The following is a 27,716-nucleotide window of genomic DNA, read 5'->3' as shown; positions in this document are numbered from 1 at the left end:
AACAAAGTTCATAATAAATAAAGTAAGTGCGACTAAATATAAATAAACAATCAATTGTGGGCATTGGATATATAATAGTGAGATATCTAAATAAATCAAAATCTACTGGTACTTACCAAGAATGGTATATAAATATTCTGACGTAACCTGCAAATTAAAATAAAATATTATTATATATTTTTTATCATTATATGTATTAGGAAAAGTTAATTCATCATATAAACTAATCAGTATTAAAAAACCATCACAAATTACAATAGGCTACCGACCACTCTTCTACTTTACTGTTTTGAATGCCATTTAGCTAATTCTAGCGGAGGCCTTCTATTTACCTACTATTTAGATATATTAATTGTTACCATATATAACAATGATAGCCATCGTTACAACAAAAACTTCTTGGAGTTAATTTTAAATACTTTATGGTATTACAGGTTGGTGTTTATGGCGTTAAATGTTAGTCACAGGAATTATTTTCCATACAAATTTCATTATATTTAATTCATATAAGTTATAAAATTAATTTTGAAAATATTGGTCATTATTTTCTATGCCCCTGCTAGAATATATCGCTACCAATTTCACTAGAAGAAAAATCCATAAAAATGACATTATACAACTAATGCCTTTTTAGTAAGCGCCTCATTATTCAATTAAACAATTAAAACTGAGATAACAACATTAGCTGCTTGCATGTATTTCGATCTGCGATATCTATCGTTAAATATGTTTAACTTATCATCAATGATCATCATCATCTCCTCTCATCTCAAATAGGTTTCCGTTTCTTTTTCTTTAGGGTTAGTCGGTAAATTGCTTTGTACATTTTCGTTTTAGTTTTGGTTTAGACTTGCTTTTTATTAATGAAATTGGCTAAATTTATTTACAACTAAAAATGTTCTTATTAGTTTCGTTATCCGTATCCAGGTACTTAAATTTATTTATATAGAGGGTGTAAATATAGATCAAGATATTTACACCCTCAATGTCTCAATTTGGATATTTATTGGTTCTGGCCTCCCTTCACAATTACTTTAACTTTAATATTATTAATTATTACTGAATATTCTCTTAGTATTATAGTTTATCTCCTTCTATCAGTTTTATTAATGTATACTCTGAAAAAACACCTCCTACTGATATTTAAAATATAAATTCTATATTTGTATGGAGTACATATAGTCCTGTTTTGCCTATTTGATTTCATGCATTAACGTTATAAAATAAGGTTGAGCTTGAACTTCTGGATTGCCTAAATCCTACTCTAATAATGATAGGTATACCTGACCTTTTTTTCACTGACAATATGTACTGCTACACTACTGGTGTTTCATATGTCTTCCTTTTCGGAATCTGCACAACGATTCTGCTAGCGAGTTATCAGACTGATTTAAGACAATGTTCTATAATTTGCTCATATATCTTCATGATCTTACGGTCCCTTTTATCTCCTTTTTGGGGCATCGAAATACTGACAGTTATTTGTTAATAGTGTAGGATTATCCGTGTATCATTCCACTCTCTTTTGTAGTAGTAGTAGATTTTTGACCCATTTTTTCAGAATTTCTGGTACCATCATATCTAGAGCTGGTGATTTGGCCATTCTGCAGTTTTCTCTATACAATCTTTAATTATTGAATTTGTAACTCCTCTGTACCCTTGTATATCTTCATTTTCTTTTCTTGTGGGTAGTTTTATATTTTCTGCAGAAAAACATCTCTACTATTTTCTCAACCTCAGTTATTATACTTCCATTTTCAACATTTATATGTCTATAATTATACGATTTTTCTCTCCTAAACGTTCTTTTTAATACTTTGTAAAAATATTATATTTTTGTTATTGTTTTTCTCCATTTCGTTCTGCTTCATGTTTTGCTCTGCTTTTTTTGTATATCTTCTAATTTTCGGTTCATTCTTCAACCTGATAGTTTCTTCAGATTTTCTTCGTTTTACTAGTTCCCTTACTATTTCTTCGGATCACCAGGCTGTTTGTTTTCGGTCGGACATTCTTTTTTTAACATATATAATAATAATCAATATACATAATAAAAACTATCAGTATACATGTAAGCGCCCAATATAATAATAAGAAACACGATCAGCTTTATTTATAAATTCCAGTTCAGTATAGGTAAAAATAACAATATTATTCAAACCCGGTCCCTTCCGCTCCCCTTCATCTAATACGAATACCGAATCGAAAAGTTAAATCGAACATAAATCAAATTGTCCCGTATTCTATGGTGGAAACCAGTCGAGAATAACGTCGGAATTAATTGCAAATCATTTGGCTTTCCTTGTACCCAATAGATCTTCCCAAATAAACACATTAAGCGGCCCGTTCTAAAAAATCGTACCTCCCAAATAGTGACATCCTTATAAACCTACAAGTAACATAATCTGTCGGGTCCATCTCGAGGAGAATTGCCCGTGGTTCCACATAAAATGTGAACCTAGCGGTCGGAATATAACAACACTATCTTGTCGTGTTTTTTCCCACCGTTTTCAATGACACACCTAGGTTGGATCTTCTGCCAGCCATGGGTGGAGGCGACGGGATGCCCGGGCATTCATGATTGTTTCTCGTTTATTATTGCGATTTGTATTTGCCTCATAACCTCTTCGACGACAACTTACTTTTGGTGGGTGAATAATCATATCTATTGTTGGAATTATAGCATGTTTCTATAAATATTTCATTATTTTGCGATTTCATTATTTTATGAAGTAACTGATTGTTTATAATTGTTACCAATTGTTAATCTTATTGCCTTCCTGAGCCTTAGCTGCTGTCCTAAACCTAGTGCAAAGTTGTAGTAAGTTTAAAGAAACAACTTTTTTTGAAAAATTATGTAAACGATGATCAAGCCACTACTGTATCGGACAGATACAGCCCCCAGCGGTCAACAACTGCTGGTCACCGAAGTTAATTTTAAAATCACAATCAGAAAAATAGAAAAAGAGAGTTGGAACCTATTGCCAGACTAATAAATCATCATGTCAGACTATGACACTGTCCAAGTGTCGAAGACATATGTACGGATTAATAAAATAAGCATTCGAAAATGCGAATTCTAGTCTTGATTGTAATATTTCATCTCTTCAACACGCACCGTTTTAAAGAAACAAAAGCTTGACAGTAAATGAACGTATCTCTTAGGATCTTAAATCAATTTAACAAATAGTTTCGAACTCGGAATATAACTAACGGAACCATAGTAAGATACCCGAAGAAGTTACCTTAATAACGAAAGTCAAGTGTTATCTAACCTATAACTGTTGTTAATAGTTTCGATTGTACTACATATATTTGTTGGCAACAGCATTTTGTTGGAAAGAAGCCACAAAAACTGTGAAAGAAGTAAATAAAATTAATAGTTGGATTGCGCTAGATCCTTTTTATTGGTTTTCCTGTTCAAAATAAAACACACATTCAAGATAAAATCATATAGTTTCACAAACACGTTTAAATATACAATATAAAATGGTAAAAATATAGATAAAACTGATAATGTAAATAGTAAAAAGAAAAACCGAAAATATGTATGGTTTTATGCATATTTTTCTAATTTTTAAAATATTTAATTGCATTGGGACCCTAAAAAATTAAGATTTATTCGAAACTATGAAGTGAAAAGTCATAGTCTATGAAGATAAAAAGATATGTTCAGCTATATTCTTAGACGTAGCACAAGCCTTCGATAAGGTACGACATGACGGAATTCTTCATAAACTACAGAAAATGTTACCGAACCAACACACTGAACTATCGAAATCTTACATTAGAGCCAGCATGTTTAGAGTCAAACCAGAGAAAGCCTATTATACAACAAAAGAAGCTAAAGCAAGTGTATTATAAGGAAGTCTATTGGGTCCAATTCTTTACCTACTCTACACGTGTGATATAGAACAAATGGAAATTATCGCAATGGCTACATTTGCTAATGGCACTATTATTGTTGCTGTCGGAGACAATTGCGAAGGAGCCACATGAAATTTACAAAGCGTAAATAGCAATATAAATAATTCGATCCAAACCTGGAAAATAAAAATTAACAAAAGTAAATCTGCACATGTACAGTTCACGCATAATCAAATCTTACAAGCACCAATAACAATAAATAATATTATTATTCCATATACTAATAACGCTAAGTATCTCGGGATGAATATCGATCGAACATTTTGCTAGAAGGAACATGTAACATAGAAAAAGAAAAAACTGGAGTTTGAATATAGGAAAGTGTATTGGTTAGTTGGAAGAAAATCATAACTATCAGTACATAATAAATTACTATTATACAAGCAAATATTGAAACCTATATGGTACCGAATTCAGTTATGGGGATATTTCAGAAAAAGTAATTCATATACAAGTTTTCCAGAAAAAAGTCCTGAGAAATATTGTAGGTACACCGAGACCTTCAGTTATCGACTGCTACACAAAATATCAAAAGAATTGCAAGGACACATGACGACAGATTCCATTCTCAGGTCTACATCGAAGTAATACAACTCTTGCATTCGATCTTGTGCAATGTAGTGCAGTTAGGTGCACTTAATAGAAAAAAACTGTGATAATATAAAACCATTAGTTCATCAGAAATTAAAATATGGCCAATGGATCCTTCTAGATCTAAAAATCTTAAATCTAAAATCTTACACAAATATTATGCAAATTTTCAAGAAACCTTTAGGGAGACTGATTGTTCTTGGTCATATCATCCCTCTTAAACAATTTGAAAAACTTGTTTCATAGATTCTTTTATAATTATCCAGATATTTTATTAAAATTGGAGCCTTAAAATTAAGCGTTATTGAAGAAAAGTAGACTGATTGTGAAGTAACTGATAACAAGTTACGGCAATGGACAAAATGGAGAAGAAATATTTGCCCATCTTTGTAAAAATAATGTTCTCAAAAATATTTATAACGAAGAAAAAGGGATATTAATTAAATCTCAGTAACAGGGAGGAAGAAATCATCAATCACTGATGGAAAATTTAATAAAGCCATAAGATATCACGTATTATAACAATATATTGTAATATTATAATTTATAATGATTATTATAAAAATATATAGATTACAATAAAATGTTAATGCTTTTGTTAAGTTGTTGTCATTTACTAATAGTTTAATAGCTGCAATATATAATTATGAAGAATCTGTAATAATTTAATCGCTTATAGATATATATAGATTACAATAAAATGTTAATGCTTTTGTTAATTTGTTGTTATTTACTAATAGTTGCATACTTGCATATAGCTGTAATATATATCTGTAATAATTTATTTACTTAGATATGCATAACAATGAGAATAAACCATAAATATAGGACACAGAAGTTTTGAGTTTTCAACAATATTCGCACATTTCAAGACAAAATCAAGAGTTATCGTAGATAAGCTTTTAGACAGACACCCATTATTACCAGAATATCAAGAGAATTACAAAGAAAGGAGAGTTCATCAAAATATAAATATCATGTAAATACTACGAAGCATGGATAGCTTTTGGATAGCAATCGAGCACGACAGGAGCTTAAATGAATTAAACCATTTTTGTGCAATTTATGTTGTGCAGTATCGTGAAGTATTTACACAGTGTTAATTAGTTCAAGATCATTACTAGTGTAGAGAATAAGTAATGTTTACATGCATGTTTTGTAAGACTAAATTATAACGATTTTAAGCACTCTATACTTGTACATACACAATTAGCTAAATATATTAATTCATAATAACTACAGACAATGCAACAGTGTAAAATACATCAAATCATAGTAGTTCACAAGAGAAATATTTTATAATCTCAACAAGTGATGAGACAGAGTTCAACAACACAACAAATATGGCTGAAATGGAAGATTATATGATTAATATAATATAATAAATAGCACATAAAACTGTTTAATGTATTTCAGGTACTGTAACAATAAACACCAAGTTAACCGATAATTAACAGTTTCCGATTTTAGCGCTGTTTTTTTACACGTATCAATATATAAAAGCTTTAAACAAGGAACTAAATTTATAATTATTTTTGCCGTAACTTAATTAATATTATCTTTAATTGATAGTTAATACACTATTAATTATTCTATATACAGCGTTTTATATGTCGTAATAATTAAATTTTAGTTGTTTTATAACGACAGTGTGAAGTTAGTAAAAAAAGCAAACCCGGTTTCCTGTATTACTTTTTTCACAGGTATTTCATCACCAATTTTCTAAAATATTTCCATAGAAATAAAAATATATCATTATCAGATTATTATAACATATAGGTCTATAAGTTAGCATAAAGCGATTTTATAATTTGAAGCTTTGTTGTGAAGAATTGGTACAATGTGATTTAGTCAAAGTATTTTCCATCAATAGTCGCTACTTTTCCCCATTTTTAGACAATTTACGGATGTTATCTCATAAGAATGATGTATCAAATTTATAAAAATACTAAAAACAGTGAGATGTTTTCTCAATATAATCATAATGCAACTATATCAGAGGGAATTGCTAGTCCGGAAAGTATCCATAGAAAATTTAGAGATATGCAAATGATGAAGGAATGTAGGGATCATACACTATTGGGAAACATAGGACTAAGATGCTCTAAGGATAACCTACGAAGAGGTGTAATGGAACTTTCAGACATTGCTTTTAAAAGAATACAATTAAAAAAAAAATTAAGGATCACATATCATTTTAATTTGCTTATTTAGATGAGACATATTTCAAAATGGAACATTGGATCCCTTATGACAAAATAATAATAAAAATAGCCCAAAAATAATCAAAGATGATAAAAAAGGCTAAACGCTAGAAGATCATCTAATTAGGTTTTGTCAAACCTAATTTTTATTAATAATTAATTGCAAATATGTTGGTCTGAATGCTGGAAACAGGAATAGTTTTATTTCTGACATAGTATTTTCCTTCAAGTCCAAGGACGACTACATTAGATCAATTTCTTTATTAATTTCTTGGAACGTCAACAATCTGCCCGTGGGCAATAAGTATTATTGTATGATTTCCGTTATATAATATAACCATCCTAACATGTAGAAGATCACTTCAGTAAGTGATCTGCTGTACAAATTATAATTTAAATCTTATTCTAGATACTTTTCCAATTTATTTGAAGTCTATCCTAACTTATTCTAATGACTAATCTAACTTATTCTAGAAATTCTTAAATCTCACTCTATGTGTCTATTAATCAGTTCGTATGGTAGTTTGCGTTTGAGCCTACGCACTTCACTGTCATCGCGCACATTTAACTCTTTGGCGAGTGCATTGGGATTCACTAATAGTATTTCAGAGTACTTCGCACTAGTAATTCCAATCACACTCGTTAGAGGTTCTATGGGTATATCGCGCTGAATCAGTTTATTAGACAAGTAATATGGTGCATCGACGATGACTCGCAAGACTATATTCTGGAACCTCTGGAGGATATCTATGTTAGATTTGCTAGTAGTACCTCACAGTTCAATAGCATAGGTCCAGATGGGCCTAAGTAGTAAGTGACTTATACAGCAAAACCTTGTTATCCAATGATAACCATGGATAAATGAACCATAACATGTTCTTGTTATGATTTGTAAATCAACTCTTAAAACTTGGAAAAACTATTAGAACTATTATATTATCATGTTATGGACTAAAATACACTGGTAAAAAAAGGCACAAGTTGAAGCTTGATGTGAGTAAAATAAAATGAGATATGTGTCTAATCATAATATTCCACACTTAAGCCCAACGGCACCAAAACAAGTAATGTCTTTCCGGGACGTTTTAAAATAGTAAAAACTTAGTCTTTTTAGAATAGCAACTAGCAAATCGGATCTGACTCAGCCTCGCCATTGTTTCAATCTCAAGAGAAGAACGATTTCAATGATAGAAACGGTTTTGCAATTGTGCGATTTCGATTGCGTCACGCCGCCATTGATGTAACTCGAGTTGCGCCAGGATGCCATGGGTGTCTCTGCGTTCCACGTGGGTGGGATGATACATCCAACCTAACAGAAATGGATTAAATCGCCCGACAGAATAAGAATCGCAAACGCCCCAACGTCTGTACTCCCCTCTCCCCCCGCCAGGTGTCAGTTATTCTTGCGGATAGCAATCCGTAACAGCGACAAAGTGCACGGCTCACAGCGTCCCGCGAAGGTGGACCGTAATTGCTCCAACCAGCTGCCCATTACGGCTCCGATTAACATAATAATTAAAATGTAATGAACGTAAAAAAGGTGTGTTCTCTTTTTATGTGGGTCTCGCTGGTAAAATGTGTCGAAAGCCCCATATTCAAATTGGGTTTTTTCTTCACTATACATCATACTCTCGTTATGGATCTTGCTTGCGTGACAGTTCGTGTGATTTATAAATAATAAAAATTTATGACACGATGATGTATTTATAGCAAGAAAACCAACTCCTGATATATCTTGACTTTGATATATATAAAACTGAACTTTATAATGCGTAACAGGTGAAATGAAAAGTCACCGGCCTGACACATAGATGGCGCTATTAGAATAAATTCCATATGTTTTTTTAGTTAGCGCTACGTTAAAGCAACTTTGGTTATTGTGAAAAAAAAATGGATAAAAAGGAATTTCGCGTGTTGATAAAATATTGCTTTTTGACGCGAAAATAATACAGTTGAAGCAAAAACTTGGCTTGATGCCGAGTTTCCAAACACTGCCCCAGAAAAACCAACCATCAAGGATTGGTATGCTAAATTTAGACGTGGTAAAATGAGCACCGAAGGCGGTGAAGACGTTGATACCGACGAAAACATTTAAAAAATCCACAAAATGATTTTGAATTGCCATAAATTGAAATTGAATGAAATAGCAGACACATATCAACTGAATGTGTACATCAAATCATTCACTAATATTTGGGTATGACAAAGGTCTGTGCAAAGTGGGTGCCGCGCTAGCTCACTTTTGATCAAAAACAACGACGAGTTGATGATTCGGAGCAGTGTTTAACGATGATCAAGCGTAATAAACCCAAATTATTGCGCCGATATGTGACAATAGATGAAACATGGCTCCAGCGTTTCACTCCCAAGTCCACTCGACAGTCATTCGAGTGCACATGATGAAGCCGATCCAAAACGTAGAAAATCGCAACAGTCGGCTGGCAAGGTTATGGCATCAAATTATATCTTGAAGAAGGACTATCGACAGAGACTACGACATATCGTTATTGGACCGTTTAAAAGACGAAATCGCCGAAACGCAAGACAAAACAAACAACTGCTTCACCAGGACAATACACCGCATCACAAGTCGGTGAAAACGTTGGCAAAAAATCATGTATTGAGCTTCAAATTGCTTCCTCATCCTCTGTGTTCTCTACACCTGGCCTCCTGTGACTATTTCCTGTTCTCAGATCTGAAAAGTATGGTCGCTGGGAAGAAATATTCGTCGAATGAAGAGGTGATCGTCGAAACTGAGGCCTATTTTGAAGCAAAGGGCAAATCATACTACAAAAATTGTATCGAAAAGTTGGAGGGTCGCTATAATCAGTGCATCGCCCTTGAAGGGAATTATGTCTAATAAGAAAAACTAATTTTGCCAAAAAAAAAATATTTTACTATGGTAGGCCGGGGACTTTTCAATTAACCTATTATTCATAGGTTCTTGTTATTTAACAATACATGTTTTATTAACTTTCAAAAACTGACTTCCTCAAAAATGTTGAATTCTTCAAGCGAGCTCATATTATAAATTTCGAACAAATTAGGCATAATTTTGGTAAAACAACTCAACTAGTCCTCATTCGGGTTTAATTCGAACCAACTTTTCTCGGTCGAAAAACTGCTTTAGTAGCTATCGAACATAGACAGAATAATATGATGTTACATGTTGGCAATACTCCTCAAACAATAGAGAGTGAGGTTGGAGTCGACATCATTGAAGAAATTGGTAGATTTTTTGGTACAAGATTATGACAATATTCCTTTGGAAATTATTCAGACACTCTACGAGTTTACTCCGCGAAGAATTGCATCTATTTTCAAATGGTGCCTCAATACCTTATTAATAAATGAATATTGTCTATATATAAGATGTTTATATTATTTTGTCCATCCTCTGTATATTCCAGTCAGTGAAACATAAATTTAGCTATAGTTCTTTATAACACAAAAAACTGAATTAATACCAAAAATTAATTAATATAATATATTAATTATTATACAGAATATTACCATAAAGCAAAATATTAATTATGTACAAAAACTATATAATTTAAATCCAAAATAGATTTGTTGGACAAAATATCTACATAAATTGAAAAAATGTCATTCGAAAGTATATGTCATTGGAAATTCATGCCAGTATGAGCTAAATAGAGTAATGTAAACAAAATTAATGTAATACCCAATCAAATTCATCTAAAATTATATAATCACAATATAAGAATATAAATTTATAAACAATCAAATCATATTCAATAACAATTAATAGTTATAACAATTAATCATAGAATTTAAAATGCTATTGTTTTCATATATATTACGATTGCCTAACTTATATGGTTTTAGCTGGCTAATGCTGATCCAATAACTCCTACCGCAGTCCAACCTCCTGCAAAATATTTTAAAAATTGTCTAATAAGAGTATTTTAAAAGAAATAATATAACCAAAAATTATATTATAACTCAAATTATTTTCCACATGCTTCAATTTCTTTTAATATGATTACCACAGCCATAGATGCTGTAAAATAATGCTACTGCTGTTGCTACAAAAGCCTAAAGACTTTTAGAGGTATTAGTAGAAGCTCCAAAAACATGTAAACAATCCTTTTCTAGGTTCTTAAGCCAATATTATCTATAAATATGCTAAAGTCACATAAAGAAAGGACTGGACTATGAGAGTGTACAAAATCTGTCAGGTTTCATGTTCAAATTGTTATGGATATAGTGTTTCTGACAATTTGAGTGACTTGATAATATATTGAAACATCTTTTGTGAATCTTAAATACTTACGGAATTCAATTATGAAGTTGTTGTGTCTAAAAGCTAAAAGCTATGTAAATATATGTAATTTTGTTAGAACAATTTTCAAAAAAGTGTAGTAAGTGTACCCATATACTACAGGAATGTATTACTTACAGTGACAGTTTCAGATGCCGAATATCACTCAGAAAATCACGAAAATCGCAAGGAAGCAGCAGGAAAAACTCCATTCTTATACCAATATCAAAATAATGTAACTCTTGAATAATACCAGAGAAAAATATTTTTAAAAAAGTTTAGTGAGTTGCATTAAAAAGAAAAAAAGCAGTGTTAATACATAAACATTATTAGACAATAAAATAAAATAGAAACTAAAACGAATTTCTAAATTTAAGCTAGTGTAAACGTAAATTGTATGTAAACAAATTTGCGGACATAATAAAATTTTCATTTGCTCAGTGATTAACAAATAGAAATTCGGTTCATGATAGATATTTGGTTTTGTAGTGAAAAACGTCAAAAAATCACTACTAATTAATGTGAAACCGGAGTATCTAACTTATTTTGCATTCTACTTTTATGTAAATAGTTCAGTAAGTTCTGTTGTCGATTTTTAGTTCGAATACGTTCAATAAATTTGTCGACCTTTTGAAGAATGATCAACCGGAATCAAACTCAAATTTAATACTGAAATTTCCCTTTTCTGAAATAAGAAAGACATTAATATGACTTTCAATTACGTTGTCCTAGAATATATGTTATCAAACCGTAATAATATTTCACGGAGGAAACGTTATGATTTCATTGAATAGGTGTTGCTAGAAGTATACGACTCAACCAAAATACCATTTTCTCTAGCTTATAACGGGTGGGTAACAGGTAGAGTTAGTCTTTGAGAGAGAATCTGAAGAATCGAGCAAAATACTTAATATAAACTGTTTATAATGGAAACCAATGCAAATCTGTGAAAGAAGTGGTCAGCGGCGTATTGAATTTGGTCCTCTGATTCATATCACTGGCCGAATTTCTGCGAATGAATATTTCAACATCCTCAATCATAAAATTCTTATTATGCGTACTTACACCAAACACTGCCATATTCCAAAATTATAATACACCCACACACAGTTAAAAATATATGTCCTGGCCTGGTTAGCTTATTGAACAATTGTGAAGAGGGTCTTTTAATCAAAAAATGTTGAATGTAATTTCCATTAGTAAGATTATTCAAGCAATTGGCGAATATTGTGGTAGTACCAAAATACCACAGCGTTCCATTGAAAGCTATTCGGAAAATTTACAAATCTATTACGTGAAGAATTACATATGTTCCAAAAGTCAATGGTGGCTCAACGCTTTATTAATTAATAAATAACTACTGTGTATACGCCAGATAGTCAAATTATTTTGGCCACCCCTTGTATATACCATTATATAATATTCACAATGTTCTTTACATAATACGAAAAACACGAAATCACAGTTGTGGGTCCGAATTTGGTCGCTTGATTGACAAAAATAATAAAAAGAGGAATCAAATATAATGCATTTATCAATAAACGTACTCATATGAGCTCGGGTAGAAATTAACGAAAGATCGTCTAACGATAAAGTAGCCAATCATCTACTAATAATTCTATTAATATTTCCATACACGTAATGGCAGACACTCGGCTCCTGTTAATCAAATGAAAACATCGACGTGCAATTACAGCAACCCTGCAAATGTCTTCGTTACGATTGTTCTAGCGAGTCATTATTTATCAGAAACTAATTAAAGACTGGTAGGAATACAGTTGCAATCATCCAACACCTATTAAAAGACTTTCCGATGTTTTTGCTCATTGTTCCGTAATTAAATGGATTTCAACTGATCGAGTGATAAATGAAACGATCGAACGCCGTCGTCCATATGTTCTGCGGCTTTACGATTTTCCTGCGACGCTATTGTTCCCCGGGAATTGTTGGCTGATTCTTCTCTCGCTCCTTAAAGAATTGGAAAATAGAGTAGCGTGCCGAATTGACCGCGAACAACAAAAAAAAACCTTCAATTAATTGGTGCTTCATGAATAAAAAATTATGCAGAAACCTGTATGTATTTAAATTTTTTTGAAAAAAAGCTTTTATTGAAAAAAAAATTATACAATACGAGGGTTGTTCAAATATGATGGGGACCAACGTTGTAGATGACGCGCATTATGTTTAGAAGGTCGTGGCTTGATCTAATAGCTAGTTTCCTTACGAAATTTGCATCAAGACTCATTCCGAGATACTTAGCGTTGTTGCTATATGGAATAATATTATTATTTATTGGCAATGCTGCTGGTACGTTCTGATTATCCGTGAACTGCATATGCATAGATTTACTTTGGTTTACTTTTATTATTGCAAGCTTGTATCCGTTAATTTATATTGTTACTTGCTTATTGTAATTTTCGCGTGGCTTCTTCGCTATTGCCTTCAGCAGCAAGAATCACATTGTCACTAGGAAATGTAGCTATCTCTCCATTTGTGAACTTGAAATAATGAGTAAAAGGTTGGACAAGTGCATGGGTTATAACGAAGAGTTAAGGTGACCTAAAGCAAAATGTATACAGTTTATGAACTGAACGTGTATATGATATCATTCACGAATATTTGGGAATGAGAAAGCTCTGTGCAAAGTAGGTGCCGCGCGAGGTCACTTTTGACCAAAAACAACGACGAGTTGATGATTCTGAGCCGTGTTTGAAGATGATGAAGCGTAATAAACTCGAGTTTTTGCGTCGATATGTGACAATGGATGAAACGTGGTTCCATCTTTTCACTCCGAAGTCCAATTGGCAGATATCCGAGTGGACTGCACACGATGAACCCGCTCCAAAGCGTGGGAAAACGCAACAGTCGGCTGGCAAGTTTATGACGTCTGTATTTTTGGTTGCGCAAGGAATAATTTTCATTGACTATCCTGAAAAAGAAAGGACCATCAACAGCGACTATTACAAAGCATTATTGGACCGTTTGAAGGACGAAATCGCCTAAGAACGACGGTACTTGAAGAAAAAGAAAGTGCTGCTTCACCAAGACAATGTACCGTGTCACAGTTCAGTGAAAACGATGGCAAAAATCCATAAATTGGGCTTCGAATTGCTCCCTCATCCACCGTATTCTCTAGATCTAACAATTGTTCCTGTTCTATTTTGCCTATTTTGAAGCAAAGTCCAAATCGTAGTACAAAAATGGTATCGAAAAGTTGGAGGGTCGTTATAATCAGTGTATCACCCTTGAGGGGAATTATGTTGAACAAAAAAAAATTAATTTGGCAAAAAAAGTGTTTTACTATGGTAGGCCGGTGACCTTTCAATTGACCTGTTAGTTGGTATGATACTAATACAACATAACGACAGCCTGTCGATCAATCGCCAGATGTCGCCGCCTAATTCACGTTCGTCGTCGGCAAATTGAGGCAGCGCAACGGAGACGTGGAATGAGGCAGTCGGTCGATACGGTGGTCCGTCTAAATTGGCCCGTCCTAGTCGGAATTGAATTTGCCGACGAAGATATCAAAATGTTGATTTGTTACGGTTCACGGCGGGCCGGACCTCCGAGGTTTGCGGTCGCAAGACCAGTAGTGAACGTAATAGTACGCACGTAATTGTACCAGATAAACGTCGGCCTCTATTATGTCATTTCGGATGGTTTAATGGTCCCATTAGATCCTCGTTCGAGCCGCAGATGTAATTGAGGAAGTATTAAGTCATTAGGGGGCAGAGTTCTCTGCTTTGGTTTGTTTGGATTTTTTTTGTGGTTGTTCTTGGCGGTACTCTTAACGTGAGGGTGATGCTTTTTTCTCCGGTTTAATGATAGTCATTTTCAACAATTAACTTATAGTTTATATCCATGTTTCTGTTTATAGAAATATACATTTGTTACAGAGACTAAATAATCCACCTACATTTGTTTTGTTATATGTATTACTCGAAGAGTATTTAATTTGTCGAAATGCGTTAAGCACTTGAGGTATTTATGAGGATACTTACTTAGATATAGATAAATAACATATAATAAACAAAATAGTGGTAATATGAGGGTTACTGTTTATATTTCTCACTGTTTTTATCTGACGTTTCCATCGTAAAGTTTAACATTTTTGCCGATATACGTACTCAGAATATTTTGCCACACGGACGCTATTTATTTATTTTATATTTTGTTGAAAGTTTCGTCTCGGCAAAATATATTTTTTACGATTTTCGACGTGGATTATCACTACAAGAGTGCATCAATCAACTTGATTTGACTTTTGGCGATGATGCTCCATCAAAAACCACTGTGTATCGCTGGTTTAGTGAATTCAATCGTGGTCGTAGTTCGCTGTCCGACGGGTTTCGTGAAGGTCCTCCAAAATCGGCTATTATACCAGAAAACATCGATGCTGTGTGCGAAATGATTAAGCAAGATCGCCATGTCACCCATTGTGAGATTGGGGAATCCCAATGCATTAGTTCCACTAGCATATATGCGATTTTACATGAACATTTAATTGTGCCAAAGTTATGTTCGCGTTGGATCCCACACAATTTCACAATAGCTTAAAAAAAGGCTCGTGACGATTGGTGCAAAGGAATGCTTAAGAAATTCAACCGGTGCTTCGAAAGACTTTTATAAAATCGTGACAAATGACGAATCATGGATGATGAGCCCGAAAATAAGCAGCAGTCGATTGTATGGGTGTTCCAGGATGAACCAAACTCAACAAAAGTTCGCGCACGAAGCACTTCAAAGAAACTGGTGGCCTGTTTCTTCGGGAAAACTGGTACAAAACCATTGGTTTGTTAGAAGTCTTGGGCGAAATAAGGAAAACAAACAAGAGACGCTGTATTGTTCTTCATCATGATAATGCGAGCTTTCACACATCCGCTCTAACAAGAGACTATTTGAGCACTCAAAACATCGAACTGATGGGTCATCCGCCGTACTGCCCTGATTTGGCACGTGAAGAACAAACTGCGAGGTCAATGATTTTCGTCTGAAGAAGCTATTGGAGAGTTTAAAAATCGTATTTTGAAGATACCTTATCCGGAATGGAATAAATGCTTTGAAAATTGGTTTAAGCGTATATAAAAGGGTATCGATCATCGTGGCGAGTACTTTGAAAAACAATAAAGATATATTGGCAGCTTAGCTATTTGTTTTTTCCTATTCCCGAAATACAAATAGTGACCCCGTATAAATGAAAGTGTCAAACACAACACTGTTTTTTTTAATATGGTGTTGCCATATTGCCATCTGTAGTAAATGCGTCTTTTCGTGTATTTAAAAGCACGTGGCACACACATTACAACTAGATAGTCATAGTTCCTTGATACTGTTAGTAGAGACCAGTTTTTAAACCTAAACTTAATTACAATACTAAATTCCATATAGTCTTAAAGCACGGCACAGCTTCCTCACATAACCATATTAGTTCAAAGGGTTTTGGTCTCTTCAACCTCCGGTTAAGTAAGTAACTGAGCAGTTACAGTAGTACGACGTTTCTATTGTCAAGTACTCTTTCTAGGTACTTCTTCCTTTTAAATAACTTTTAATTTTCTCGCTGATCATTTGTACCTTTAGATATCTGTGAATATCCTCACTTATAACGTACCACGAGTCGTTAACGATACTAAGGACAACTTTGTTTTATAAGTTTGAATCATGTCAATGTTAGACTTATTCGTGCAATCCCACTCCCAATCCCAATCGTTGCACAACGCAGTTCTACATTTGCTCAAGATTTGCTTCAATAATAAAAATGATAATGATAATTTTCTTGAGCCGCATATAACGGTCTACCCTTTCTTTTTAACATGCTCGTATTACAAAGCAGCTGTATTTTTCATTACATCTGCAAGGACGTGGAACTGCCTTTTCGCTACGACAGACAAATGAGGATAGTAGCTAGATTTTTCAATAAATTCGTCAATAATAGCATATAGCATAATATACTTAAGATTTCATTACCCAAGCTGTAAATAATGGTACCGCCATTCGCTAGCAATGTAAGATAAATCTTTCAAATACGCCTTAAAAAAGTATTTTGTTCATCGTTTCTCTGCGTTCATAAAAGTACGTTCCTGGTCAAATTTTAACCAATAGTGTGTTAACGTCAGTTTCTAGGAATGGCAAACTATACGGTTTTTATGAATTACCTTCAAATTTGGCTACGATGCAAACATTTGTGTAAAAGAGACAAAGAGAGGTTTATGGTCCCTCTAAGCTATCAATATTCGAATAATACTAAGAATATTACACCATTTAGATTGGTGTGCACAATGTGATTGGGTTTATAGTCGCTCTAAGGTGTTAATATTCGATGATTATTTTAAATATATATATATATATATATATATATATATATATATATATATATATAAATCAAAATTAACATATAGATGTAGATATAACAGGGAGCTTTACAGAGTTGGTCAATAATGGTAAAGGCCAGGCTCCTCGAAGACTACTAAGACTATTACACCATCTAGATTGGTGTAATAAATATATTTTAGAGCGAGGTGAGGACATTAAAAGGTTCTAATGAAATATAGCAATGTGCAGGTCGAAGGAACATGATAAACTTAGCAAAGAGGAGAGGGAAATGGGCCTTTGGTTTGAGCGAATGACCTATCAAGTTGTTGCGTTAGTACTGACTTGGAAACTTGAATGTACCGAAACTGAAGGAAGAATCTCTGGTACAAACTATCAATGTTTTGCATACTTTAGACTGCTATGATTTGAGGTTTTCATTTGGGGAAGGATTTAGGATAGAACAGAAGTGGAAGCGACTTTAATAAATAGAGCAAATATCATTTTCTTCATCGTCAACATCCATACGCATGGATTTTGGGAAATCTATGACCGATCTAGCAGTCCATTGAAATAAAATCACAAATCCAGAATCTGGCTGGAACCATACATTGGAAGATTTTTAAATTACACGTGTCAAGGAAATTGTATTAACTACAAATTGGTAATTTTTAACCGGTTTTATTTCCGCGAAATTATTAAACAACCCAGTATACAACTTTTCAGTCACAGTTCATTGAAATCGGGGTTTCCAAATATTTTATTACACACTGGCGACCCGCCCCGGCTTCGCACGGGTGCAATGCTGATACTAAATTAAATACACTACAGAAAAAATATGAACGTTGTATATAAAAACATAGCGGCCCGCTCCGACTTTGCACGGGCATAAAATATATATGCCTATGTCACTCAATGAAAACATGATTAAAATCGATCCAGTATTTTTGCTTCATTCATTACTGCCCTTGGCCTGCACGCATTAAATTTGGAGTAAAACAATTCCTCTTCCCCTATACTTACTATGAAGATTTCCTGCTATCTTTGGAATATCTAACATTTTTCATACAATTTTTATTACATTACACATTTTTAAACGCAAATTTTAGATTTGTAATATCTCCGAAAATATTTGTTTAATTTACATGCTGTAAGGAACCATATTGATCTATATTAATTGCACACTGTATTTAAGGTACTTAATTCGATAAGGATTAATGCCGTATTGCTTAAAATAGCTTCGTAAATAAGCCATTTTCTCACGTAAAAAGTAAACAATAAAAATGGTTAATGTGGGTTATCCCTAAAAGATAAACATATACCATCGCGGACTTTTTTGTAGACCTTTTTATGGTGTACAATATTGTAGTACATTAATTTGATCTAACTCGTAGGGTTAGGCAGCGCTTTTGCTAATTGCTAAATAAGCCTAAAAAATAGGTTAATTTACGACATCACGTTAGAAACCTCTAAAATTAGCAATGTTGCCTTAGTATATTATGCATGTATTATACATATAAACCTTCCTCTTTAATCACTCTATCTATTGAAAAAAACCGCATCAAAATCCGCTGCGTAGTTTTAAAGATTTAAGCGTTCATAGGGATATAGGGACAGAAAAGGCGACTTTGTTTTATACTATGTAGTAATAAATCATTCAACAACAACAACAACAACAGAAAAAAACACCCGCTATCGTTACAATAACCACAACCGATACGCAACGATGTTAAATGAAATTTCTAGGTCGATAGGTGCAACTAACTAATAAATCACCCAATAAACAAATGTGTACCGTACCAGAAAAAAATCACGCCGGTGAATTCGTTCCCGTGATGGCCTTCAATAAACTGAAACAATACGGACTAATCAACACCGATTCAGTTCCAACAACGAGATAGGAAAAAAAAAGACCCAATAATAATTAACGGGACGGGCGGGCAAAAAGAAGAAGACGACGAGGAGTATAAGAAAAAAGAAGCACGACAACCGAGCAAAAGAATCTAATTCTTTATTCTCCGCTCTCGGATCATTAAGGACGCCCGGGGGTCGGGCGGGCGAAGGGGGGTGGTGGTGGTGCGGTACCGCGACGCGAGAAAAAATGGATCTGGGAATCGGCCGCGCGGACCCGCTAATAGAAAACGATATTTCACGCCACGTACGAGAGATATTCTCGCTCTTTGAACTTGATATCGATGATAAATCGTTCGGTTCGGATGGAATCTATCAAACTGACAAGTCAATCTGTTGGCGCGGTCTAAATGGTCGGACGATATGACAACGTCCGTTCACCATGTAATGGTACCCGGTGAGAAAAATTACGCGCCGGCCCGAGATTGTTTTCGAATTATCGATGGGACTTGATGTTGACGCTGCGATTAATTGATTTCAACATTTATATTTCCAGCTTCTTTTTAATTTTGAAATGATATTATTATTAACAAAAATAATGCGCGTAGTTCAAATATATCGATTATTTTTAGATTAATTAACATCAAAGGCTTTATTTACTAAACTCTCTTTTCTACTCTCTACTGCTCTTTTAATAGTTCCCTTGGTTATGCCTCTCTTGTTGCCCCTCTTGGCTCAACTTGGAACAATAGAATAGTATAAGCTTAACAGATAGATAATACTATAGATAATACAACAATAAAATAGATAGTATAAGCCTCTCTTGAGGATTGAAAATTGATGATTGAAAATGGATAAAAAGAAATTTCGCGTGTTGATAAAATATTGCTTTTTTGAAGGGAAAAAATACAGTCATATACAAAGTCAATTGTTGAAAATCAACAATCGAGGATTGGTATGCAAAGTGGTGAAATTAGTACCTAATAGGGTGAATGCAGTGGACGCCCGATAGAGTTTGTTACCGACGAAAACATTTAAAAAATCCACAAAATGATTTTGAATTAACGTGAATTAAAATTAAATGAAATAGAAGACATTCTAAAGATATCAACTGAACGTGTACATCATATTATTCACGAATATTTGGGTATGAGAAAACTCTGTGCAAAGTGGGCGCTGCAAGAACTCACTTTCGACCAAAATCAACGACGAGTTGATGATTCGGAGCAGTGTTTGAAGATGATCAAGCGTAATAAACCCAAGTTTTTGCGTCGATATGTGACAATGAATGAAACATGGCTTCACCATTTCACTCGGAAGTCCAATCGACAGTCATCCAAGTGGACTGCACACGATGAACCCGCTCCAAAGCGTGGGAAAAGACAACAGTCGGCTGGCAAGGTTATGGCGTGTGAATTTTGGGATACGCATGGAACAGTTTTCACTGACTACCTTAAAAAAAGAAGGACGTTCAACAGCAACTAATACATAGTGATATTGGACCGGTTGAAGGACGAAATCGCCGAAAAACGGCCGCATTTGAAGAAACAGAAAGTGCTACTTCACCAAGACAATGCACCGTGACACAAATCAGTGAAAACGATAGTAAAAATCCATAAATTGGGCTTCGAAGTGTCCCCTCATCTACCGTATTCTCCAGATCCCGCGCCCAGCGACTATTTCCTGTTTTCAAATCTCAAAAGAATGCTCGCTGGGAAGAAATTTTCGTCAAATGAAGAGGAGATCGCCGAAACTGAGGCCTATTTTGAATCAAAGGACAAATCGTACGACATAAATGGTATCGAAAACTTGGAGGGTCGTTATAATCAGTGTATCACTCTTGAAAGGGATTATGTTGAATAAAAAAAACTAATTTTACCAAAAAAATGTGTTTTACTCTGGTAGGCCTGGACTTTAGTATTTTTTATTAGTTCTCAAGCCATGTGGCTCTGTATAAGCCTCAACTTCTTCATGAGTGAATATACCGGTATCATTAGCAATTCTCAAGTTAATCAAGGAGTTTTTAGCATCATCAAACGCTCTTCGGATTATTGCATCCACTATTATGTTAAAAAACAGTGGAGAGACCTAACCTCCTTGGAGAACACCAAATGAATATCACAAATTACTTTGCCCCTGCGTACATCTAAGGAACTGGTCGTCTAAGATGTATGGACAAGTTTAATATATTTCAAGGGAACATGTCATTCCTAACTTTGCCAAAGCAATGGCGATGTTAAACTCCTATCCTATCTCCTTTTATCAATATAGGAACAATTACTGCTCTCTATCATATCAACGATACTCTATCCAATCGCTAATTTGTGTGAGCAGAACATGAATCTGTTGAAACAATATCTATATCAGCCTTGATCATTTCTATCATCACCTGGCTGATTACGGCGGTCTTACCACACTTTAATGATATCATTGCCGTTCTCAATTCATCTAGGGACCAGTCCAGTTACAACAGGAAACAACAATCGTCAATATTTATCGCCAAAGAATTTAGAACGTTCACAAACCCGCTCGATTGAAGAAAAAACAAAGCCGACGTCCATGCGAATTGCGAAATTGAAATTTCTCGTTAGTGATTTAGATGGAGCGGGATTCGGGTCCGCTCGACGCACATAAATCAGAAAGGGACCGCGCGGTTTCGCGCCACTAACAATATAATAATTAATACCGTCCCACGACCGCATTAGTATCGAAAAATAAACATTTGATAATCCGTAATTATAGGGGGGACGCGGGTTATCAGATCATCTGGCTCGCATATTACATGCGGACCGCCGCGCGCGGCCTCACGAGCTCGCCCGGCCATAAATCGGTGCGACGGTACCTCGCGGGAGTGGCGTCGGGAGAGCAGCGAAGGATCGCGGACATCACTTGCGTGCTCTCGTGTGTATTGAACGCGAATCGTTCGTTCATATTGCCATTGTTCGCCACGGTATTTACCATTCGAACAATTAATTAAAAAACTTAATATATATTAATTTTCTTTCTTACTAGAAACCAAATGTATTTGAAACAGAAATTTATTCTTATTTTTTTTATCTCAGTAAGCATCTATTAAGAGTATTTCCGAACTTTCTCGCAACATATTTGATGTTTGCATGTATTTTAGTCAAGCATTATGATTATCTCTATATAGAATAACAGCTTTTTGTTTAATATTTCTCAATTATTCACTGTATACAGGCACTAATCATGGACAGCTCAAAATTTCACCTTCGACATTCATTACTTTTGTTGTTTAAATTGATAGAATCTGCTGACGAAGACCGTCAAACATTTTTAAAACTTATGCCGATGATGCCTCGTCATTCAAAAGTAGTTATATTTGATATCAAAAGCAAGAATTCTGGAGGACCAAAAAGGTTGGAAGAAATGGAATGCATAGTTATTGGATCAAAAATTATATCAAAAAGGAGAAAAGCTACTAGTCGAATTGGTTGTAATATTGCGGTTTAAAAGCTTACTGGTCATACAGGAAGATTTTCTGTAGCGTAATGTAGTTTATATTGTATTATATTATATGTGGTATTATATTATTGTGGCGTATACCAAACCAAACCAACCCTGATAAGTGGACCATACACTTGGATTCCAAAGCGAATTTTTTATGGCCATAAAGTCTTATAAGTGCACATTGATTACCAATATATAAATCAGCAAGTAGTCCTGTATGGAAATACAGCCAGAAACAGACGTGTTAAGAAAAAAAAGTAAAGAAGTCAAGCTGAACTACAAAAATATGTACTAGTTATAGAGTAGATATTCAGCACTGTCAGTATTTATTAAGCGTCTGCTTTACCAATAAGTCCTTCAATTCCCCTTGAAACCAATGTTAAAAAATGTGTTAAAGTAATAGAAATATTATATAAAGATTCCTACACAAGGTACTACGAGGTATTGTTGATGCTTCATGGTACATGCGAGACGAAAATATGAATAAGAACCTCAAGACAGAAACTGTTGATGACGTTATCGAGGATTATACTCAAGAACGTGACCAGAGGCTCCATCAACACATCAGCGATGAGGTCCTCGAGCTCACTGATAATAATAGCTCGGACAGAAGATTAAAAAAAGCAAAATCATTTGATTCAGTTCAGTGAAGCCATTAGCGAAAATTAGTGCGCATTAAAATCAATGACAGAGATGTTAAGCCCATAATGTCAATAGTAGAATAAGATCTTTGTGATTTTAAAACAAATAGCTTATTAGTGTTAATTCTATTGCTATAATAAATCATTTAAAAATATGTTTAAGTGAATACGTATTAATTGAGAATGTATCTCATCTCTCTGGCAATCTCTTGAATTGAGAAGTATTTATCAGACTTCTTGGGACGTAGAGTCGAGTGTAAAATAAGGATTTAGCCTCTCTTACTCAAGATAATGGACATATTCTAGCAGTAACAGTTCTTGTTCAGTTTATTTTAACACATGGTTTCATACAGCTTCAACAATTTAGAGAAAAAAAAATGAATGTTGTCATTTTTTGGTGTGCCAATTTACAATAACATGTAAATTGGTTTGGTAATTTCATGTGGTAGATATCTAAAATATTTACCATACCATCTTAATATTTTTCAAATCATATATCTACACCTAGCTCGCTGTCCTCTCACGTTGTCTGCTTAAGCTGGGTTTGTCACAAATAATACAAATCGAACTTTTTCCTTTGATGACTACTTTTCCTTTTCCTTGACACTGAAATCTAAATCGCAATTTTAAATTCATTAAACCTCACCACTAAACTCAACAGCAGGTACATTCAAATTGATTACTTCAGCTCATATGAGTGATCAAAATGTATTAAAAACATGAGAAAATAAAAAAAAATTGTAGTATTTTGGTATTGTTTACGCTCGTCACCAACTACAAAGTGATGATTTGGTAGTAGTTAAAATAATATTGTAAATAAATAAATAGGTTTAGGTAGGTATTAATCTTAATGGTGTGTATATAGTAGAATAAAAAATAACAGTTTAATTGAAAAGTGCCCGGCCTGACGCATAGATGTCCCTACTTGAATTAAATTCATATATTTTTAGTAAGCTTTGACCCTGAAAAGATGCGTGTATAAATTTTATAGCTGTCGGATCATTAGTTTGTGAATTATAGCATTTTGAGTGAAGCAACTTTTGTTATTCTGAACAAAATGGATAAAAAGAAATTTCGCGTGTTGAAAAAATATTGCTTTTTTGAAGGGAAAAAAAATACAGTTGAAGCAAAAATTTGGCTTGGTGCCGAGTTTTCGGACACTGCCTCAGCAAAATAAACCATCAACTATCAAGATATGCTAAGTTTAGACGTGGTGAAATGAGCACCAAAGACGGTGAACACAGTGGACGATCAAAAGAGGTGGTTACCGCATTTTTGCCTTAATATGTCACAATGGATGAAAGATGGCTCCATTATTCCCCGCTCCAAAGCGTGGGAAAACGCAACAGTCGGCTGGCAGGGTTATGGCGTCTGTATTTTGGGATTCGCAAGGAATAATTTTCATTGACTACCTTCAAAAAGATAGGATCAGCAACAGCGACTATAACATAGAGTATTTGGACCATTTGAAGGGCGAAATACCCGAAAAACGGCCGTGTCACTAGTCAGTAAAAACGATGGCAAAAATGCATGAAATCTCGCCCCCAGCGACGATTTCCTGTTCTCAGATCTCAAAGGAATTGCTCGCTGAGAAGAAATTTTCGTCGAATGAGGAGGTGATCGACGAATCTTAGGCCTATCTTGAAGCAAAGAACAAATCGTACTACAAAATTTGTATGGAAAAGTTGGAGGGTCGCTATAATCAGTGCATCACCCTTGAAGGGAATAATATTGAATAAAAAAATAATTTTGCCAAAAAAATATGTTTTACTATGGTAGGCTGGGGACTTGTCAATTCATCTGTTACTATAATTATTATGAGCATATTTTATTTTAAAACGTCTTTTTGGGTGTTAAAAATCTAAGTCTGTTTATGCTTTTAATTTTTAGTGTATTCCTTACTTATTTCTTGAAGTCGGTCCAATTTTCTAAATATTTTATATCAATTACGCAATGCTTAATATTATAAAATGCATCGAACACATCACGAACCCTATCCGTTGACCTTTCGCAATTGCACCGCGTCGCGATTTGTATACAATGCGATATATGAACGCATTTCGTTTTTCGTTTATAACAATGACCGCGAATTAATTATCCCATTAAAAAATAATGTATCGCAAACAATCCGTATTGCTACAATTCGACTGCAGTTGGCACCGCGCCCTGACCGCAAACGACGAAACGAGCGAAAAAGGAAAAACCATATCACGCCGCCGATAGCCTTATTATGAAGGTGCATCGATTATAAACAATGGCGAATTAAGCGATCAGACGAAGTTTAATTTTGGTTAGTGCGTCCACGGATCGAATACTAATCGCTTCGGTTTCGCCATAGTTTCATTGTTACTCAAATAGATTCACTTTATTTGATTATTACAAGAATATATCTAAATATAGCACAGTAATATCTCTTTCCAATGGATCATCTAGTTGAAATATTTACATGCATGTTCCTAAAGACTTTCTTTTTCTGAACTAATTCGATATTCTTAAAGCTTAATATTAGTTCTTTGTTATTAGTTAAAATATTATATATATATTCAAATAGTAGTGACGCGCATCATCAATATGTGCCTTTCGAAAGTTGTAAATTCATTTTACAGTCAAACAATATTTACCTTCTTATTTTATTCTACTCAAAAAGAGATGGAATGCTGTTAGAGAAGTTACCGAAGTTATCGATCATGTCACCAAAAGAGCCTGCAAAAGTTGCCCGTTCCTCAAACGTCTGCAAAATTCTTCAAAATATTATAATTACGGGTTATAAACCGGCAAACGTTGTTTTAACATCTTGTTTTAATAAATTACAAATCTCGGTTTTTATTCAAAGTATTTTTAAAGTCGTGAAGTTGCACTGAATATTAGTATGGGGCAAGGTCACTAAAATATCTTAAAAAACAATTTAACCTTAAAATAACCAAAAAGAAACCGTCTTTATGCGATACAGGTGACGAATCAAGATCGGCTTGATGTTAGCTGTATTAGAGATCAAATATACGAAATGTATAAAAACAGTAAGTACTTTTTTCAATCCAAGCATAATTTAATATAATTATTACAGAGAATAAGTGATGTAAAAATAAGATATTGCTTTTAAAAAAATACATTTTTTAAAAACATGTAACAAAATCAAGGAAGAATTATTATATCCAATTTGTATATTCAAATGAAACATGAATATTAGAGAATGGTACATTGGATCACTCATGGCAAGGTGATAAATATGTTAATACAGCGTAAAGGCAACAAAAGTTGATCGAAAAAGGTAAACTTTGGAATAACTATCGATTTTGTTTTGTTAGTCAAAACAATTATTAACAATTCATTGCAGACACATAATTTTTCATCACAAGTAGGTGCAGAAGTATTGTCTTCCTCTAAGTCCAATGGTTAAAGTACATAAAATAAGTCTTGAAGAAACCATGTTAAAGAATGAACTATTTAAAATTGTTAATAGGTAAATATAAATAAAATATTTACTTGCATTTTATATTGTAAAAATTAAATGCTTTTTTAGAAATAATCCTGAAAGAAAATATATACGGTAAATCAGATTTCTGAACATTAAGGCCCCAAAGTATTACATCTTCCCCCTATTACTGCATTTTTAATGCAATTGATGAAATAGACATTCAAGTCGAGAAGGATATTCGAACCAAAACTCTCTGGATTTATGGATATATATATATATATATATATATATATATATATATATATATATATACATATATATTAAGATATATTAAGCATTGTCGACAATAAGACCTTCGGTTTGGATGAGCTCGACAAGACACATTGAGAAAGAAATTGAAGATGGTGTAATAGTGAGCAAGTTATTGATAGATTTACAGATTGGAAACAGCTTAGTTATTCACTTGAGTAGTGATTCTGGAAGTGACAGTGATCAGTGACACATTATATATATATATATATATATATATATATATATATATATATATATATATATATATATATATATATATATATATATATATATATTCCTATAGATATATATTCAGGACAATAATTTCAAAAAAATGAGCTATGCTATCAAATAGTAATAAAATAGTTTAATTGTATGTGTCTAATGAATGCCACACAAGAAGACCGAGGTCTTTCCAATAAACAGTAACGACGTTTCGACATCGGTGCATATATAGATAAACCGGTGAACTACTAAACTGAATCACACCGATCATTTAAGCAACGGTCCTTAATAAATATTCAAACTGTGCGATGATATTAACCTTGTACCGTATTCGGTCATGAAACAACAATATAATAAGTATTACATGAAATGCAACAAATGTTGTACGTGAATTAGTATGATATGGTGCTGAATACATTGCAACATCATTAGCGTTAATTCTTGGACAATCAATTTTAATATACAATGGTATATATGGCTTAACATTATTCATATGTTAGTATTAATATTTG

At 33.7% G+C, this 27,716-nt stretch overlaps 1 protein-coding gene across 2 annotated transcripts in view; it reads right to left on the bottom strand.

The window, feature by feature from the left end:
* Positions 1-27,716, bottom strand: part of Kni (knirps) — a 902,599-nt gene that overhangs the window by 730,309 nt on the left and 144,574 nt on the right. For both annotated transcript variants that reach the window (XM_076415606.1, XM_076415607.1), the window contains one exon: positions 117-147. The gene's annotated coding sequence lies outside the window, so the exon portion shown is untranslated. The remainder of the gene's footprint in view (positions 1-116; positions 148-27,716) is intronic.

Source organism: Rhynchophorus ferrugineus, unplaced genomic scaffold (assembly GCF_030347505.1).
Source record: "Rhynchophorus ferrugineus isolate W39M unplaced genomic scaffold, kcgeb_rfMv2 rfM10, whole genome shotgun sequence".
In the NCBI taxonomy this organism is placed as follows: domain Eukaryota; kingdom Metazoa; phylum Arthropoda; class Insecta; order Coleoptera; family Curculionidae; genus Rhynchophorus; species Rhynchophorus ferrugineus.
This window is presented reverse-complemented; position numbering and strand designations above follow the sequence as displayed.